Source organism: Cupressus sempervirens, chromosome 6 (assembly GCF_028749045.1).
Source record: "Cupressus sempervirens isolate cs-2001-9-10 chromosome 6, ASM2874904v1, whole genome shotgun sequence".
NCBI lineage: Eukaryota > Viridiplantae > Streptophyta > Pinopsida > Cupressales > Cupressaceae > Cupressus > Cupressus sempervirens.
Window position 1 is genome coordinate 403,270,269 of NC_143123.1, and position 19,706 is coordinate 403,289,974.

The following is a 19,706-nucleotide window of genomic DNA, read 5'->3' on the forward strand; positions in this document are numbered from 1 at the left end:
AAACACATAACATGTCACATCATTAGAATTCATTGATGAAATATTCAAAAAACAAAATGCGAAAACACAAGTAGAAAATACAAAAATTGATACTCCTATTGTTCTTTGGTCATGTCTCCATGTTATCTTTATGTTTTTTTCACCTTTCCTCTTCACATCACCACCACAATATAAAACCATCATCGATGAAATATTCAAAAAATAAAAATGATAATACAAAACACAAGTAGTGAATACAAAAATTGCTACTATTCTTTTCTTTGATCATGTCTCCATGTTATCTTTATGCTTTTTTCACCTTCTCTTCACATCTCCACATCAAATATGATACATTGACTATGTCATCAAGCAATAGAAATAATGTTGAGAATGCTCTATGTCTGTACCATTTGAATCATAAATTCAATGGTGAAGCTCAATGACATTATTATCACTTAGAACATGAAATTTAGGGCCTATATATTCTGATCTCACATGGAAACTAGAGAAGTCAAATGTGTCATGGTTAACACCATACATGTCTATATTGTTAGGATTGGTAGCAAGAATGTTTACAAATGAAGGAATATTTTCATTGGGAACATTACTAGCATATTTTTCTATAATTGAATCCATGTTCAAAACTACAACTTTCCATTTTTCATGAGACAAGTGCATGGGGGAAACATCTTGTTGCAATAGTTGCAATGGGCATGAGTTTACCAAATTTGAGGGATGTATATTTTGATAACTCATTTTAAAAGGTAGTCTAGTTGCACTAGGATAAGTTGATTCAAATAATGGATAGTGAAATTTTGTGTCACTTTCTAAAGAATACATGTTATCTATGCTAGCAGCATATATGGAATTGATATGTTCTTTTGATGAAAGATCTTGTATTAGATTTCTATGAAAACTTGCAAGGATGTTAGGTTTCATGTGCATCATAGTTAGAAAGTGTTGGTTCTCAGTGATAGGTATTGTATAACCAAAATGATCATTTGTATAGACCATTGACAATGAACCATTTCTTTATGTTTCTATTGGACATCGGTCAACTGGAAGGATCAATCCAAGTTGATCTTTCTCTGAGTGAGAGATACTTTTTGTTTCATGTATCACTATATTTGGACACACAATATTTGTAATGGCTTTGTATCCTTTGAAGGAAATTATAGCCATATCATATGTGATAGCGACTTCCTTTTTTGTATCAAATTTTCCTAGCCATTTTTGCTTTTGTTGTATAGGATTCCACACTTGTGCAACATAACAACCACTTGAACATTTTTGAACACCGTGATATTACTTTTCTTTTGGATAGATTTTAGATCCATTACAAAGTGACATATATCCTTTGCTTTCTTCAATTTTTTCAATACGTTCTTGCAATTCAGACAACTTCATGAATTTAATTTTCTTCTTGTTTGATCTCATTACAGTTGAGATCTAAGTGCTCTGCACATTGCAAGGTTGATTATGAGGTGTACAACTGACATTGCAAAAGTTGGTGTATGCATTACTGCCTCTCATTGACATGTTGGCCATGTCATATGCAAAGGCTGTTTGTTCTACTGTGTCAAATGTTCCTAGCCATTTTTGTCTTCATAGCTTGGGGAATGTTATCTCTGCTGAAAATCAACCAGATGCTTTCTTGTGAACACCCCTATATGTCTTATCCATTTCTTCTTTTGTGTTTCCATATCATAATTAAACTTTTGTTAAGATATGTTGCTATATGCACATACTTACATTACATTACAAATGACCAATCCTCTCAAATAACAATTTCAATTATAAAGAAATGAAAACTATATGCAATTCCAGAAAATGGTAACTAAAAAATGATTGTTGTCATATTCTTCATAATCATCTTTTGTCAATAGTTACGTGTAGCTTATCTCCATTACAAACATTATTTCCATACTATGATCAATCACAACACTACTAGCCAATAAATACTAAATGTCATTACTATTGTCATGACTAGTGACACTACTATCATTGTATGTTGCTTGGTTACATACCAAATGCATACAATATGACTACCATACTCACTACAATTAATGTTACAAACCACAGAGTATTCTCCACTGTGAAGAATAGTGTATAATCTACCAATACTATCAAGATTAGTGTCATCCATGTCTTTGTTACAAGTTCATCATAGGTAGGCACATGCTTAGTTTTGTTCTCAGCCAACTTAGTCATCATGTTATGTTCTATGGATATGCTCCATTCACTGTAAGGGGGTCACCAATCCAGAGACATGGTTCAAAAAGTGGAAAACAAATTCTTAGATTGTGGGTGGTCTCAACCTACAAATGTATATATGCATTCTAACCTATTCTATGAGGTTCTGATTGTAGATTTTGTAAGCTTGTCAAGAAGACAATACAATTAGTAAGTTTGCATCTCTAAGACCTATTCAAGGACACCATTTCTTTGATTTTTTTTCTTAGCAATAATTACTTTGAACACATAAACTTATGCCAGTAGAGATCTTATGAAATGCTAACATGGATCTTAAGGAAATAATACACAAGGAAACAAGTAGATTTTGGAAACTTGTAACTTAGAAATTTCTAGATTCTAATCAAATGTATAAGTTTACTTACTATTTTGTTCATCACTCAATTGCCAAGCTTATGTATTTGATAATTGTTGAGCTTGTGTATTTGAACCTTGTTGATTTTCCTAGTTTGCAATCAAAGTATAGTATTAAGAAAAGCATAATCAAACCCTCACAACATTAGATGTAATTAATTAGGTCACTAGTTCTTATTCTGCATATGCCAAAATAATCTATTTTGTAGCATTATCATTGTGCACACATTAAACATAGTAGATCAAACTATTACTAATTCTTAGCAAACTTTGCAAAAACATGATTAGCTAAACAAAGCTATCTGCACGTTTGCAAAACTCAAAGTTAAAAAAAAATTCTAATATATTATAAAGTGAGATGGAGATTACTAGATACATATTGTAATATATTTGTTGAAGCCTAAAGGGATACTTCACTAAGAAACAAATGACATAGAAATGACCAAATAAATATTATACTATGTCATAGTGGAAAATATTATAGCTTTTACATGCAAGTTGTGAACTCTCATTCACAATAAGCATGAGCTTATACATCATCACTATATTCTTGTGGTGGTTGTGATCTTGTAATCATTAGTTCATTAGTAAAGAAGGCGCCATCTCCCAATATTCGCTACAAGATGAATGCCAAGTGGCGTGAAATTATTCTCAAATACAAACAAAAAATGACATGAGTAATGGTGATTTATGGTCTTAGCTGCTAAGGCTCATGTATCATTGCCATACCATTGCCCAAGAATCTCTATGTTGTCATGTCTTATAATCCATTCGAGTGAAAAGGTTAGATATGTTTTAGATTAAGGTAAAAAAAAGTTTTGAGGGGACCCAAAACCCCTTTACATCATAGACCCAAAAGATATTCAAAGAAAGGCCAAACATCCCAAAGGGATCGAAACAAAGGTTATACAGGGACCAGAAACCCAAAGTAAGATCTAAAAACTAGAAGCATGCTACAATAGAAAAACATTATATATCTAGCAGCACCAACAAAAAAATCCAGAAAAGAAACCAATAAGAACTCTTAACCAGCCAACCAGCAAGGGGGCTAAGAATTCCCTTTCACTCCCTTTTTGTGCGAGCGTAAATTCATGTCAAATTGAGGAAGGGCCTTTTTAGATCCTTTCATAGTTACAAGAATCCACCCCTCCTCCACCATCATAGCCTTAGACTACCAAATTTGAGAATCCAAAATAGAGGGAAACTCGTCCATCTTTTGACAAGGATCGATTGTCATCACTTCTTCCATAAGATTGGAACTAATACCAATAGTTTGATTACCAATTCCAACAGCAACAAAAGTACAATCACCAAAGCCAAAAGTGTTAATACCAGAACCAGAAGAATAAATATTACCAAAGCCAAAACATATACAATGACCAAATCCAACAATTGTAGCACAAGGTAACTTACCTTGTCCAGAATTAGCGGTCTCAACACCAAAACCACTAGATTTACCTCAACCAGAGTTTGCACCAAAACACCAGATTTAACACCTTGACCAAAAACAATAGTCTCAACCTCCTTCTGAAAGGATCCAAGACTACCAGCAAACAAAGGACCAACCCCATATGAAACTTGAGCATCCATTTTGGAATCAGAAGCACTTACCATCTCAGAAGGACCAGAAGGAATAACTTCCAATATAGAGGATGGAGCCCCCAATTCTACAGATCTAGAAACCTCATCCATCGGAGCAGATATTTTGACTACTAAATAATGTTGTTCCAATGCACCCTTCCACCAAGACGAGGGTCGTATATTTCTAGATTTTCTAATCTCACACTTATCACCATATGTCCAGTATTGAAACATATTTTACACCTAAAAGGGAGGCCCTCATAATCAAGCGTCTGAGTCCAAGAACCCTTTGAATAACTTAAAATAATCTCAGTTGGGAGACCCTTTGAAATATCAACATCCACTAGAATCCTAGCATAAGTAGAATGGAAATGCTTAAAAGATTGGGAGTCAACCATACGAAAATCCTGTAAAGCCTTGCCAATTTTCATTAAAAAAGAATTCACCCAAAAATGAAGAGGAAGATTAGGAAGCCTAACCCAAGTTGGATTTTGAGGAAAGACTCAGTTTGAGGGTTAAAATTTGGATGAAATGGTTTAACCATTAAAGCAAAGCGATTCTCCCAAGAAAAGAACTGATCACAAAGGATGGCTTTCCTATCCTTAGAATTGATGAAAGTAACAATGAAGAAACCTTTGACCAAAGGGAAGATCTCAATAGTAGCCATAATAAATGGATCCCAATGCTTTGAAATCCATGCATGGAGCTATGAGAGAGTGGACCAAAAACCCTTAAAGCGACAAATAGAATCCTTGGAAAGATCCCTAGTACGTTCCTTAATTTCTAAAAGTGACTCATTACCCAAATTAAGCGATATTGGCTTACAAGTGGGGATTGGAGGAGAGACAAAAGGTTTAGTGACCTTTTCCAAACCCTCGCCCTTGCACAAGGACTAGGCATATAAAAACCCTTTCTTAACATCTATTGCACTGGCAGCTACCATATCATTACCATAAACCTTAGCACCAACACTAGCAGCCTTGCCAGATTCAGAAGCCACAGAACCAAACCTAGTGCCCAACACATCATTACTAGAAACCTTGGCACAAACACCAACACCCTTCCTAGATTTAAAAGCCAACACACTAGTCTTGATCACACTACCAGAACTAGCAACTTCCACACCAATGCCAAAAACCCTAGCACCAGCACAAGTATCCTTGCCAAATTCTGAACCAAAATCGGCAACCACCACACCAAAACTAGTGTCAGAAGCCACCTCACCATTACCAGAAACCTTGGCACCAAAACCAATGCCCTTGACAGATACAGAAGCCACAGTACCAAAGCCAGCACCCAACACACCATTTCCAGAAACCCTAGCACCATCACCAATGCCCTTGCCAATTTCAAAAACCATCACACCAGTCCTGATTACACCACCAGAGTCAATTACCACCACACCATTGCTAGAAACCCTAACATCATTATTACTGCTTCCGCAACCAGCACCCTTACTAGATTTAGAAGCCATCACACCAGTCTTAATCACACCACCAAATCTAGCAACCAGCTCACCATTGCCACAAGCCCTAGCACCATTTTTACTTCTTTTGCAACCAATGCCCTTGCCATCTTTAGAAGCCATCACACCTCCAGAACTGAAACCACTACACCATTGCCAAAAGCCCTAGCACAAAATTTTTAAAATGAATAAAAGGTTGGATATGTTTTTGATTAAGGAAAACATGTTTTGAAGGGTGCCTAAAACCCTATACACCGCTATAGATATCCAATGATCACATAAACAAAACTATGGCTAACCAAAGAGGAACAAGTCTCCCCCCAAAAGGGTAAGACCGAGGTGACAGAGAAACCTATCACCAGCCAGAACCAAGAAAGGAAGCAAAGATCCGAAGAAAGGACCTACTTCCAAAAAGGCCAAGCCCATTAAGGGGGCTCAAGATACTCCCTTTGATTTTGAGTCTCCCTTGCTAGACCGAAGATACATATCAAAAGGCGGAATGGAGGGCTTAGTATTTTTTTCTTTTTACCTCGATCCACCCATCCTCCACCCTAGCCGCTGCACCAATCCAATCCCCAAAAAAAAGGTTGGATATGTTACCACAAGGTTTATTATGGATAGAAGTGTTTCATCTTCAACAATTGTGCTAAATGGTGATAGTTCACAAAATAATGTCTTGCATGTTGGATTGAAAATGGCTGTCAATTCTTCTGCAGTGTGATTTCCAGGAGGGAAATGTCTTATGATATCTTAACAATGAAATATGATATGAGCTTCCTTGTATTCCCGCACCAAATGTTTTAGGTAAATTAATTCACCTTTAGTCATGAATGGGGTTAGAACACAAATTTGATTGGTGTTTGGTATTCGTTGAATGTCTCCCCATCCATCATATATGAACATGACAACATACTTATCATAAAAATATCTTTCCAATATTTTTCTTTGGCATTTGTTTGGAAGTTCTAGAATTTTTTCAAGAATACTAGATTTTGGACTTTCAGAGAGGTGATCTCTATTGCAATCTAACAAAACAAATGCATCAAGAAATCCATACTTGTGTAATGTGGACATGAAAAACGTGTTTGTAATGAGGAACATTTCTTAGAATTTATTGAGCATCAATTTGTTCTAAGATATATCATCAACATAGTGTCATTCTTTCATCGATATTCTTTTTATGGCAATAATCATACAAATATCATTAATATAAATGTTCCATACATACTATTCAATAAATGCACAATGGATGACTATCATTTACAATGTTTAATTTTGCATCAATGCATTTCTGAAATGATAATGCATTCCACTATTCATTGCATGTTAATAGTATAATTAGTATTCAAGTTCTAAAGTTCTCTATAGTAATTATAGTATACTAAGTTTACAACCAATTAGATTCATAGCAAAGCTAGAAGAGGCATTACTTTCATAATCTTTTTATTCATATATCTATACAATACTCATATTACTTGTACATACTTGTTCATTGATAGCATAAAGTGTCTAGATAGAGCACCTAGTCTCCGTAGTATTCTCCATACTTTGTAGATACATGTAACAATAGGCAAAGGACAATAGTCTCTGTGCTATTTTTGACACTTCATACATACATATAATCATAGGAAAAGGACGATGTGATAATTGAACTAGGACATTAGTACTTTCAATTTATGAGCAAAAGTCAATTTATAGTACTACTAGAAAATCAAATAGTTCATGAAGAGCTTGTAGTTGAAGGAGTTGGAGCAATCAAATTTGTAGTTGGAGCAGTCAGATCTGCTTCAGTTGGGAGTTGTTTCTCGCTTGGATGCTTCTGTTCACATGGAAACACTAGTTCCCTTGGGTAGATCTGTGTACAAAAACATGAATGCATTGTACACATTTGTCACTCTTGTCACAAGACATTCACCCAAGTGAGCAGTGTGTGCATTTAATGCATGAACTAGAATAAGATCACATTCATTAGTAATAGCTAGATGCACAGCACTATAAACACATGATACAACCTCACACTCTTCAAGTGCTTTATGGGAAAAGAGGCCACCAGCAATAGATGCACGTTGAGTTCCTCGATGTGCACAAATTGCTTCACGGTCTCCTATCGGTGGCACAAAGTACTCTTGTACATAAGCATTTGCTAGTTTCTCAACGATTGTTGCTTCTTGTACCAAGTCCATACAATTCAACAAGAATCGTGAAACAATATCAGCATAGAAGATTGTTCTTAAAGCATTTTTCAGAAAGTCTTTCCCTATCAACGTCCTTAGAGATTGCTCGACACATGAACAGTCAAATATGAAGACATGTCGCATTGTACTTGATTCAATTGGTCCTATAATGGGACAGTCCCACTGTGACCTTGGAATACATACATGCTTATCCATTTTCAAGTTGTAAAGTTTGTTATCAACTTTCCAATTGACAGATTCTACAGTTTGGAATTTATAAAGCTAGTTAAATATTAGTCACTAATTTAATTCTCCTAGTAGAGGGAGTAATTTCTCAAGATTTTGAAGGAAAATAACATTTAGGATGCAATACATATCATCATTAACATGAAAATATGGGCTTGTAGGTTTACTTTTAAAAAAATAATAGTCGGCATTGAAATTTTTTTTTTTTTTTTTTTTAAAGAAATTTTGTCAAAATTTGTGTTAATAAATAAATAAATAAAAATTTACCAATGAGATATTCTAATTAATATAATCAAAAAAGTTCTTAAGGGAGAAATGTTCTTTTATTGATACGGTAGCAGAATTGATTCTTACTAAAAATGCTTGGATGTCAAATGGATACAACTTTACATGGGGTATGAATTAAAGTTTGAATGAGTATCTAAGAAAAATAATAGGAAATCAAGGGTTGAATGGGTAGTCTAAGACTAGAAGGGGGATGTAATTTGTTTGGTATTAAAAGGTTCAAAGCAAGCACTAATAAGATGTGAAGTGACTTGCTTCTAATGCTAACACTACATAAAAAAACATGGCCAATAATTAGCCACGTTGAATATAAACACAATTCTGACTTCATCGATCATCACAAGCCTCCAGTACTCTTATGCTTAAATAGGACTCCAGCTCATGACTAAACATACAAATGTAAAGATATGTGTGTGCATTCAATTTTTAATGGACAATGTATGCTTCAGTGTTTGGGTAAGATCTTAAAAAGGATTTTTCTATGGTTTTGAACTTGTGAAGCTTAACTATTACCTGGATCCATGCAACAAAACTTGAGTTTGAAGCACAAATTGGAAGAAATTCTCGACCAAATAAGACAACACCTTGTGTAAACTCAAGATTACACCATGTGTGCGGAAAATAATTACTCTAGCACTCTGGTAAAAACCCAATAGTCCCACCTCTATATCACCAAGAAGGGTTTCTCAATGACACATTGAATCGAGGCACTATGTAATGGAAGGTTGGACATCAACTCAAAATTTGGAGGAGCAAAACACTTTTCTTAATATAACAATAATGTTTTCTTAATTCTTTTTTTATGGGAAACACCTAAGTCCAGCTGTTGGGCAAAACTCTGAAATGTGAATTACACGAACAAAAACAAATGCTCAAACTTTTCCCTAGGCATTGCATAAATAATTTTTTTTGCAAGAGATCTTTAAATGGCAAGAATAATGTATAATATCATGATCCCATGGTAGTATTCTAGAGCAATATGTTGTCTCAGACAGTTGTCGATTCAATCCATTTCTTTGTAAAACAAAATATCAGCTTTATTTTTTTAGAGACGTTATAAATAAATGAAATTAGGGGAAGAGTTTGATTTTGTTTGCTCAATTAATTCATGGCAAATTAGTCCTGAATTTGTAGCTGCAACTTATGGAAGCTTTTTCTTCTCTGTGACTTCAGATTAAGAGGACTTTTTGTTCGTAACTCTGAAAATGTGTTGGACAATAATTCACAAAAGGAAAAAATTCTCCAAAGGATGTAAGTCAAGTGAAAAAGATACAAAGATAAATATCATTTTCATGTTTAATATTTCATAGTAAAAACGTTAGAATGTGATAGTCACAACAACTTGTGTCACAGTTGCATTCAAAACTATAATGTCACCGTGTGACGATTAAAATGGTCTATACATATTTAGCTCTATTTTTCACAAAATTCCTGAAAACCCATTATTGACGGCAATGTGTTGAGCCATTGATCTTTAGAATGGCTTTCAATGCTTTTCCTAAAAAAATTATTATAAATATCAAATGAGAATTTTAATACTAAGTTAAAATTTAGGACAGGCAAAACTTTTTCACGATGGATTGGATAGGACTGTAGAAAGTAGTTGTAGGCCTATTATGTCTTTGCATGAACCGTGTTCTGGAACTTGAAGAGTATTTATCATGCAAATGAATACGAAAAACTATTCAGTGAGTATGAATGATTTGAAATGTATGATAAAATCGATCTAAAGAATTGATTTGACGAGTAGAAAATATTATTGGATCGTGCCATGTTATCCCGTGGGCAGAAACTGCAACATGTTTCTTCGTTGGAGTTGGAGGCTTCATTTCACTGAATAACCCCTTGTATTGTGATGAACCTCACAAGGCAAAATTTAGTGTAATCCCAAAAGAGGATATAATCCAAATCCTCTAATTGATTCCTTACTAGTTGTAAGTTAAGAATGTTTGTTACTATACTATTTGGTTCTAGATTAATGCACTTTCATAGTCTTTGAAACAATGCTCTACGGCTTTGCTATCAATGTTTTTACATTCTAACTTTTCCTTATATGTTTGCAGAGAAAAGCATGACTGAGTTTCTCATTCATAAGTTAAATCTCAATTCTGTGGAAGGTGTGGTTAAAGTTGGAATATGGGGGATCGGTGGCATTGGAAAGACCACAGTTGCGAAGGTCGTGTTCAATAAAGTTTGTGGTGATTTCAATGCTGCCTGCTTTCTATTTCGTGTCCATGCCACTGCTGCAGATGTCCTAGGCTTTACAAAATTGCAGAGAAAAATTCTTAAAGATGTAGCTAAATATGGCGAAGAAGTGGAAAAAAAAGATCAAATTACATAAGAAAAGAAAATTGATTATAGCTAGATGCAAGAGGAGCAGATGAAGTTGCCAGTGTTTTGATTCCTTTAGAAGGTTTGACCTTCTCTTGCTAATTTTGGGTATTTGATTTCAATCTGGGCAGAAACCTATTGGAGGTCTATTACACAAACGATGGAGTTTCTGGGGAAGGCCAATATTGATGCTACTCTTGCAATCAGTAAGCGTCATCGCTAGGACGAGACACCCACATCGGGTAGGCTTGTCAATGCTATGAAACCCTATCAAATTTTGAAGCAAGAAACAAATCCACAATTATATTTTAAGAATAAAATAGATTTTGTCCTTCAGATTTGAATTTCAAACCAATTATCCATAATCTAAAATATATGCATAGATCTCAAATTTGACAGATTTTAAAAACATACTAGAAATACTACGAAACCCTATCAAATTTTGAAGTGAGAAACAAACACATAAATATATTGTAAGAATAAAATAGTTGAGAAATTTGAAAAACATAATAACAATACTATGAAACCCTATCGAATTTTGAAACAAGAACAAAATCAACAATTATATTTTCAGAATAAAATAGATTTCGACCCTCAATCTAAATTTCAAACCAATTATCCATGCACAAACTTATTTTAATCTAAAATATATGCATAGATCTAAACTTTGACAGATATGGAAAGCATAATAGAAATACTACGAAACCCTATCGAATTTTGAAACAAGAAACAAACCCACAATTATATATTCAAAATAAAATAGATTTCTCAAATATAAATTTGAAAAGAAGCTTATGATTACAAATATATATATATATATTTGATAAAAATAAAAGTATTCAATATTGACATACCTTCTAGTACTGAAGGCAGAGAGAAAGCGCTCAAGAGATTCAATTAAAAAATTGCCACACAATGCTATAAATAGAAAATAGATAATAGATGTCTACAAGAATTCATAATTAATACTTACATAGGACAAATGTTGCCTAAATTTGTGCCACAATTATATCAAAAAAATCTCACTGAATTGGATTTCATATAATAAGATATATAGTAATGAAAAACCAAGTCCCCACAGCACTCCAATAATGTGAAATGGTCTATATTTCTTTAATTGCTTGTCTTTTTCATTTGCATTATTTTTTCTTTCTTTTTTTTTTGTTATGGGAATATTTTTATATCCCTATAATTTGGGTGAAAATAAATGTCTTTTAAAAACTATATATGTATATAATTTAATTTGATTCCATGCAATATGACAAGCATACAAGACAAGCAAAGTCACCACCTGCACTCAATAATGTCTTGCTTGTTTTGCTTGTTTTGCTTGTTTTTTATGTGCTTGTTATGGAAATGTTTTTTATAGCTCTATAGTTTAGGGGAAAATAATATTTTTATTTTTTTATGTACGATACAACTTAGAGAAATAAAGTAAATGAATTCATTTTGTATACAACAAAACAAAAAATAAAACCACCAAACTCATGACTGTAGCAACCAGCCACCAATAAAATGCGAAAAATACTTTATATGAAATTGGAGAAAAATGTCATCACAAATAATGACTATAGTAGAAAAATTGTGCAAATAGATTAAAGCCTCTAATTGGACAAATAAATAAACTCATTCGCTTTTCATGAATGCGATAGTTTCCTGCCATGACAAGAACTAAAATTTGAGAGATTCAACGATAAAAATAATTTAGTTTTTCAAAATAATGAAAGATTCACCAATAATTTATATTTTTTTCTAGAGGGGGGTTTCTTAAAGTTTACCCTGCATTCTTATTTGCAGATACTTGGAAGGCAACCAAAGGTTCCATGGTTATTGCCAAAGGCAATAAAGTAAATAGTTTATATGTTTTTGAGAGTCCTATTGAAGTGGGAGCTATTATGACTATCGTGGGAAGCGATATGACGTTTGGGCATCAAAGGCTAGGCCACATGAGTAAGAAAGGACTTGAGGTTATGCTCAAACAGGAATAACTATCGGGCCTTCAATCAACAAATTTGGAGTTTTGTGAATATTATCTTTATGGCAAACAAATACGAGTCAACTTCTTGAAGGATGGGCATGACAAGAAGAGAACACCGTTGGAACTAGTACACTCAAATGTCTTTGGCCCTACAGAGGTTACTTCTCTAAGAAGTACAAGCTACTTTATTACTTTCCTTGATTATTGTACTAGGAAAGTTTGGATATATATGATTTCTAGAAAATGTGCAAAAAGAGGGGTAAAAATTTATTAAGACAGAAAGGAATACAACAAGGAGAGCTCAACAAGGAGCTCGATCCTGAGTAACAAGATCATCAAATTCTTGCACCATCTCAAAGGACAGTTGCCTCCTATCCCTAATATTCCAACCCAGATCATGACTAGATGCCCATTTGGCTAAACAATCAGCAGTTATATTCCATTCACGAGGAATATACGTGAACCTAATGAACTGAAAAGAGGAAGAGAAGAAAAGAATCTGCTTAACAACAGTGGCTAGCTGCCAACTAACATCCTCAAGCTCTTGCGAAGAAAGCATGTTCACCACCACCTGGGAATCAGACTCACAAATAATCTTACTCCATCCCCGCAAGCAACACTGTTCCACAGCATATAAAATAGCCTGAGCTTCCATGAGATTGTTAGTATAATCACCCTTATGAATTGAGAAGAAAAATTTAACATCCCCAGAACTACAATGAGCCACTCCGCCAATACCAGCCGGACCAGGATTCCCACGGGAAGAACCATCAGTGTTAATTTTCAGAACTCCACAGGGAGGAGGAGTCCAGTGCCCATCCCGGTTAACCCGACCCTTCCTCTGATGGTGAAGCTGCCTGGACATAGAAGGAAACCTATGAGTTGCAGCCCCATCCTGTAGATGAAAATTGAGGCGATTACAGATAGCAAGATCAACCGGATCCATACCCCCATCAAGTTCACACTTTACAAGAATAGTTTCCTGAAGAGAATGTGATATTTTCCACCAAAGATGCAAAACACCAAGCCGAACATCTTGGAATATGCGACGATTCCTCTCCAACCAGATATGCCAAAGCATGAAAGATGGGCCAGCAATCCAAGCAACATGGAGAAAAGAAGACTTGGAGGGAGCAGAACCCAAGCGGGCCCAGAACTCAGGCAAAGAGGAAGCATGCCGACAAGCGCAATCCCAAGCGCGCCACCAAAGGTGCCATATCTGAGTAGAATAGGAGCAATGGAAGAACAGATGGGAGACAGACTCCTGTCCATTACCACACAAAACACAATAAGAGGGGCCCTAAAATCCACGTTTACAAAGATTATCCTAGGTAAGACAACGGTTGTGAGCCACTAGCCACATGAAAAAATTGCACTTGGACCAAGAAACTTTATTCCAAACTTGCTTCTAGAAAATTTGAAGTGTTCTCAAAGTTCACAATTTTTTTAGCACTTGTTGAAGATCAAAATGGACACAAAATCAAATGTTTAAAAATGGATAATGGAGATGAATTTTGTTCCTTGGAGTTTGACAATTTTTGTGTAGATAATGGCATTCAATGGCTTAAAGTAGTTCCCTTTGCCCCTCAATAGAACGATTCTTGAGAAAGCTAGATGTATGCTTTCTAATGCTGGTTTAGGAAAGAAATTATGAGCTCAAGCATGTGATACAACAGTATATTTAATTAATCAGTCATCCATCTCATTTGGATTTTGAAATTCCATAAGAGGAATGGCTAGGAATAAGAGCTTCATATTCACACCTTTGAGTTTTTGGATGTCAAGCCTTCATATTCACACCTTTGAGTTTTTGGATGTCAAGCCTTTGTACGTGTTCCTAAGGAGAAGAGGACCAAGCTAGATGCAAATCATAGTGGGACATGTTTGTTGGGTATGGAGAGGATCAGTTTGGATTTAGAGTATGGAGTTAACTAATAAGAGGATTATTCAAAGTAGAGATGTTTTTAATGAGACAATGTTTTTAGCTTTGAAGGAGGAAACACGTCAAAGACATGTATCCTTCTAAAAGATATTGCCAACAATGGTACCAATTCTTCACATAGTTGTTCACAGAAACACAACTACAATACCTCATGTAGTAACATCTAGTTCTGCCACCTGTTTATCCTCTGTATTAGGGAGCATGGGCAATGACAATGCTAATTCACTACAAGATTTATTTTTTCCAAAAGACATTATGCTGCATTTGGATGATAATCGGATTTATGACAACACACGTGAAGAAGAATCCCATACTCACACAGTAAATAGCAGAATACTTTTATCCCCACATAATGCAAGACACAATCAATGACTTTGCTCCAACCCACATTGTTCAGCCAAGCCCTGGTGTTGGCATTGAATCTATAGAAGAATATGATTCCCCCCACCTAGGGAAAGAAAGGCTATCCTCTAGCAGACTATGCTCTCCCACGATAGATTTACTAAGGAATCGCACAATTCAATATACTTCCCCGAGGCAAGCTAACACTCTGACAACAGGAATAGGTATACAACCACATGACAATTCAGTTCCAACCGCATTTGCAGTCAAATGCACCTTTACCCACATATGATGATATTGGTGTTCTATGTGGAGCAGACTCAAATCCCATGCCAAAGCAAGATGACTTTAGGCACCAATCGTGGCCCTTTCAAGCCTATGAGACAAAACACATCGAGGGTTTGCAGACCACATTCAGGTTATGTATACAAAGGAAACCAACACACCATAGATAACCACCAATGTACCATGGATAACCACCAATGTACCATGGACAACCACCACCACTCCAATGACAGCCAACAATACACAATGGACCATTCTCTGCAAACTACGAACAACTCTTTGAATATTGATCGCACCCAAGACACAATGCGCAAATATTTGCATACTAAAACGTCTACAGGTGTAATAACAGAGCATATTGGTAATGATTCTACAGTCAAATTACCAATGTCACAATGTGAATCATCTCAATCAAAGAGGTCTTCTAGACAATGAAAAATGTCTTATAATTTTTCAAACAATGAATTATAATACTCAGAGAAAGCATAGCTTGATATATTTTTCTCTAATCAAACTAAGCCCATAAATTTTAAGGATGCCTACGAAAGCATTAATAAGGATCGATGGATGACTACAATATAAAGAAGAGATGAATTCGCTCAAAGCTAACAGAACCTAGGTTTTGGTGACCACTTCCACCTAATAACAGACCTCTTAAAAATAATTGGATGTACAAACCAAAAGAAAAAGATGGATGTAGGAAGAGACGCTACACTTGATTGGTTGTCAAAGGATACATTCAATAGAAAGGAATAGACTTTAATGAAATTTTGCTGCCAATTGTGTGAATGACTACAATTTGGGCAATTTTCAATTTGGTGGTTGTGTGAGTTCTTAAATTGGAACAACGCAACTTCAACACAACATTTACACATGGTGGTCTCAATGAGGAGCTATATATGAAATATCCTTAAGGATTTTTCCAACAAGGATAGGAACATCTTTATTGTCAGCTCAAGCATAGCTTGTATGGACTAAAGCAAGCCCTAAGGAAATGGTAAATTAAGTTTGATTGTTTCATGTCTGAACATAAATTCATTCGATGTAATGTTCGAGAATCCTTGGACCCAAGGATCAAAACAAGTACAAACATTTTTTATGTTTAAAAGCAAGGTGTTAACATCAAATTCATTAGCAATAACATACATATAACACTGCAAGCAGAAGACAAAAACAACTTTCCAAAGATTCTCAAGCCTTAACTACAACCATACAATTCAATTGCCATCTAAGTGATTAACATGCAAGGTTCATTTAAATTACTACCTTGCCATTCAAATCAATGTTCATTAAAACCTCAAGTACAATTCCTACATGGTTTATCATACAAGTTCATTCACCAATTTAACCATGGAAACTAATCATGAGTTCACATAATTTTTTGCTAGCCTAAGTGTTTCCTATCTATTTTTGAATTGGAAGCAAATATCTCCCAAAAGGGTACTCAAATATGCGACAATTGGATTTAACGCATGTGTAAAAGCACCCATTGTCCCAAAATGGCTAACCAAAAGTGACGATGCATCCTGGATGCAACTCAGAACCCCAAAAGTGACTCTCTAGATGTGACTATGCATCGCGGACGCAACCAAAGACAACCTAAATGTGACTTAGAATCCAGGAGTCACCAACAGTGACCCAAGATTCACTAGAAGGGGCTCAGGATCCCAAAAGTTGGAAACAAAGATGAAAAGTTGTAAAATTGATTAACTCCACCGCAAGGAGCATACAAAATGTACTAATCAAAGAAGTAAACACTCAAATGCATCAACACATCATATATCTGAATCTAGATCATCGTAGTCTAAATCACCTAATCTTAATCCATCACCATAAGAATAACATCATGTACATATACATATGCATCAAGTGAAGAGATATAACATCAAGTGACAGCATCAAGGGTACCACAATCAAGAGGACAAGAGAAGAGAGATGGACAAGGCAAATCCTACAACAACAAGAAGATCGTCCCTGTCCTCTAGTCCCTAGCAATGGTATAGGTAGCAATGTCTCCCAACCACATGGGACCCATAGGCCTACCCTGTCATGCTCAAGGAGATAATGACCCAACCACAAACACAAGATACAACCAATAGGTTTACAAACACACCCAACAATTGATGACTCACAAATATATATGATCATGAATGAAATGCAGTATTTCAAGTAACTACTCAAAACACTCTATAGGTTACTAGGTACGGACTCTAGTAGAGTGTAGTTGATAAGCTCGTACTAGCCCAAGTTGTATGTTGATATGGTAAATTAGCTCCATTGGGAGGACCCATACTATGTCCTCATACTAGCTTGTACGTGAGACTAACAACCACAATGATACACAACTCTCGTATCGACTCCCACAGGACACTTGGCTTCCATATAGGTGGCTATCTTATCTTACATTAAGTTCTACTGTCCAATGTTTTTATATGATTATCACTTGTTTAAGCCTCTTCACGTTACTTGGTTGACCACTTTCGAGCTCGTACATACCCTTTCTCGCCATACAACAAGTGTCACAAGGCAATACAAATTCCCAACCCAACCCCCCAAATGATCAAATACTCAGTTGGCCCATACCTAGGAGTTAGGGCCTCACAAGATCTTGTCATTGCACACTCACGTGCATATGGGTGGGCACAACCAGCTTCACGTAAAAAAATGAAACAACATGCAAGGGGTCAAATTCGAGAGATGCCACAAGATGATAAAAGCATAAACACGATGAAAAAACTGAGTGAAAACCATGAGTACAATAACACAGCTCAATCGACCACTTTGACAAGAGCACAAATTCCCATGGAATTCATAATTCATCTTGTAAGCACACAAGGATGACACTAAATTCCCAAAAGCAACCAAATATGAAATTCCGACAAAATTCAACAAAAGGTAAAAATCATCATTTTAAACTTGAAAGTGGATCATGATATAAAAATACTCGAAATATCCTCTAACCTTTCTAACTCCACAATCCCACTCTTCGTAATAAAGGCTATTAATAACATAATTCAAATCAAGCCAACAAGGTAACAAACATACTACCATGCAAAACAAGGCAACACCAAAAAAGTACCCAAAATTCAAATATCTCAAAATTTGACGAAATTAAAACTTGTTTCCAAATCTTGCCCAAACTCTCAAAAATCCAATAAAATTGAAGTTTTGGTTACACAAAATTCAACAACATAATCAAACAAAAACTTTGAAACCTGCATGGAAAGAACATAAAATGCTCACACCTGCCTAACCGAGGGGAGAAATCAAACACAAATGTGTGGGAATGTTGATTCTCGGTCCACAGTTCTATTACAATTTAATTCATTTGAAATAACTATCATTTAAAAATGGTGAGATGCCCTACTTCATACGTATGGTAAAAACCAAGATAATGAAGAAATAAATAAAGACTATCGAATTAGATGAAACTTTTGGTTAAGTAGAACAGTTCTTACATGAATCCAATGTGTCATGCACGAATCTAACAACCAGATCCAACACAATGTGGAACTAAAGGATTTTCTCCAAGAGGGTTTGGAGGGAAGTCTTCTAGATCTCCTAACATTAATTACCAGATTCACACATTTGAGCTCCAAACCGGATCCGAGTGCATATCAAGTCCGAGTTTGTGAGCCAATTTCTATCATTTTTGTGCAGGGTCCAGATTTGACCATGTGGATTCGTTCAGATTCATGCTTTGTGAATCTAGATGAACCCATAGAGCCAAATACAAACCTTGTGTGAATCTGTCACGAATCCACTTAGAACCAGGAGAATCTAGAGCGAACCTATGTGAATCCCCAAGGACCCACATGCCAAACTTGGAATAAGTACACATGAATTCATGTGTGTATGTGTGTGTGTATACACTCACGAATCCTTTATGAATCATAATGGGAAAAAATCACAATTCCACAAATCAAATTCTCAAACCCGAATCTAACCCCAAACCCAAATTAGCAACTAAGCATAAAAGCGAGAAGTTAGAATAAAGTTCACTTTTTGGCACTATAAGCACTTTCTCCAAAAGCGACTTTTAAAATAAATTATTTAAATAATTAAATAATCTGTTTGAGCTATTCCCTAAATAAAATAAAATAATTCCAATTAGTTGAAATCCAACTACAACAAATTAGCCGGTAAATATAATAAAACAATTAAAATCCCGCAAAATACATTAAATCAACATTTTAATTTAATTACTTCAATAACAACTATGGAACCCTAATACATAGACACGCACACTGGTCTAGTCACATAATACATTATTGAAGGGAATAGTAATAATAATACAAATAACACGGATAAGTCATACATGCAAGGACAACATCAATGCAGTATGAAAGAACAAAGTCACTATCTCCTAGTGCCCATTGTCAAGGAGGATATAGGTACACACTTCGATCCTATACTCTGAATGATTGTACCTAGTGCATGTTCAGAAAACAAACTAACATCAAGTGCAGATACTCAATATATAAATAGTCG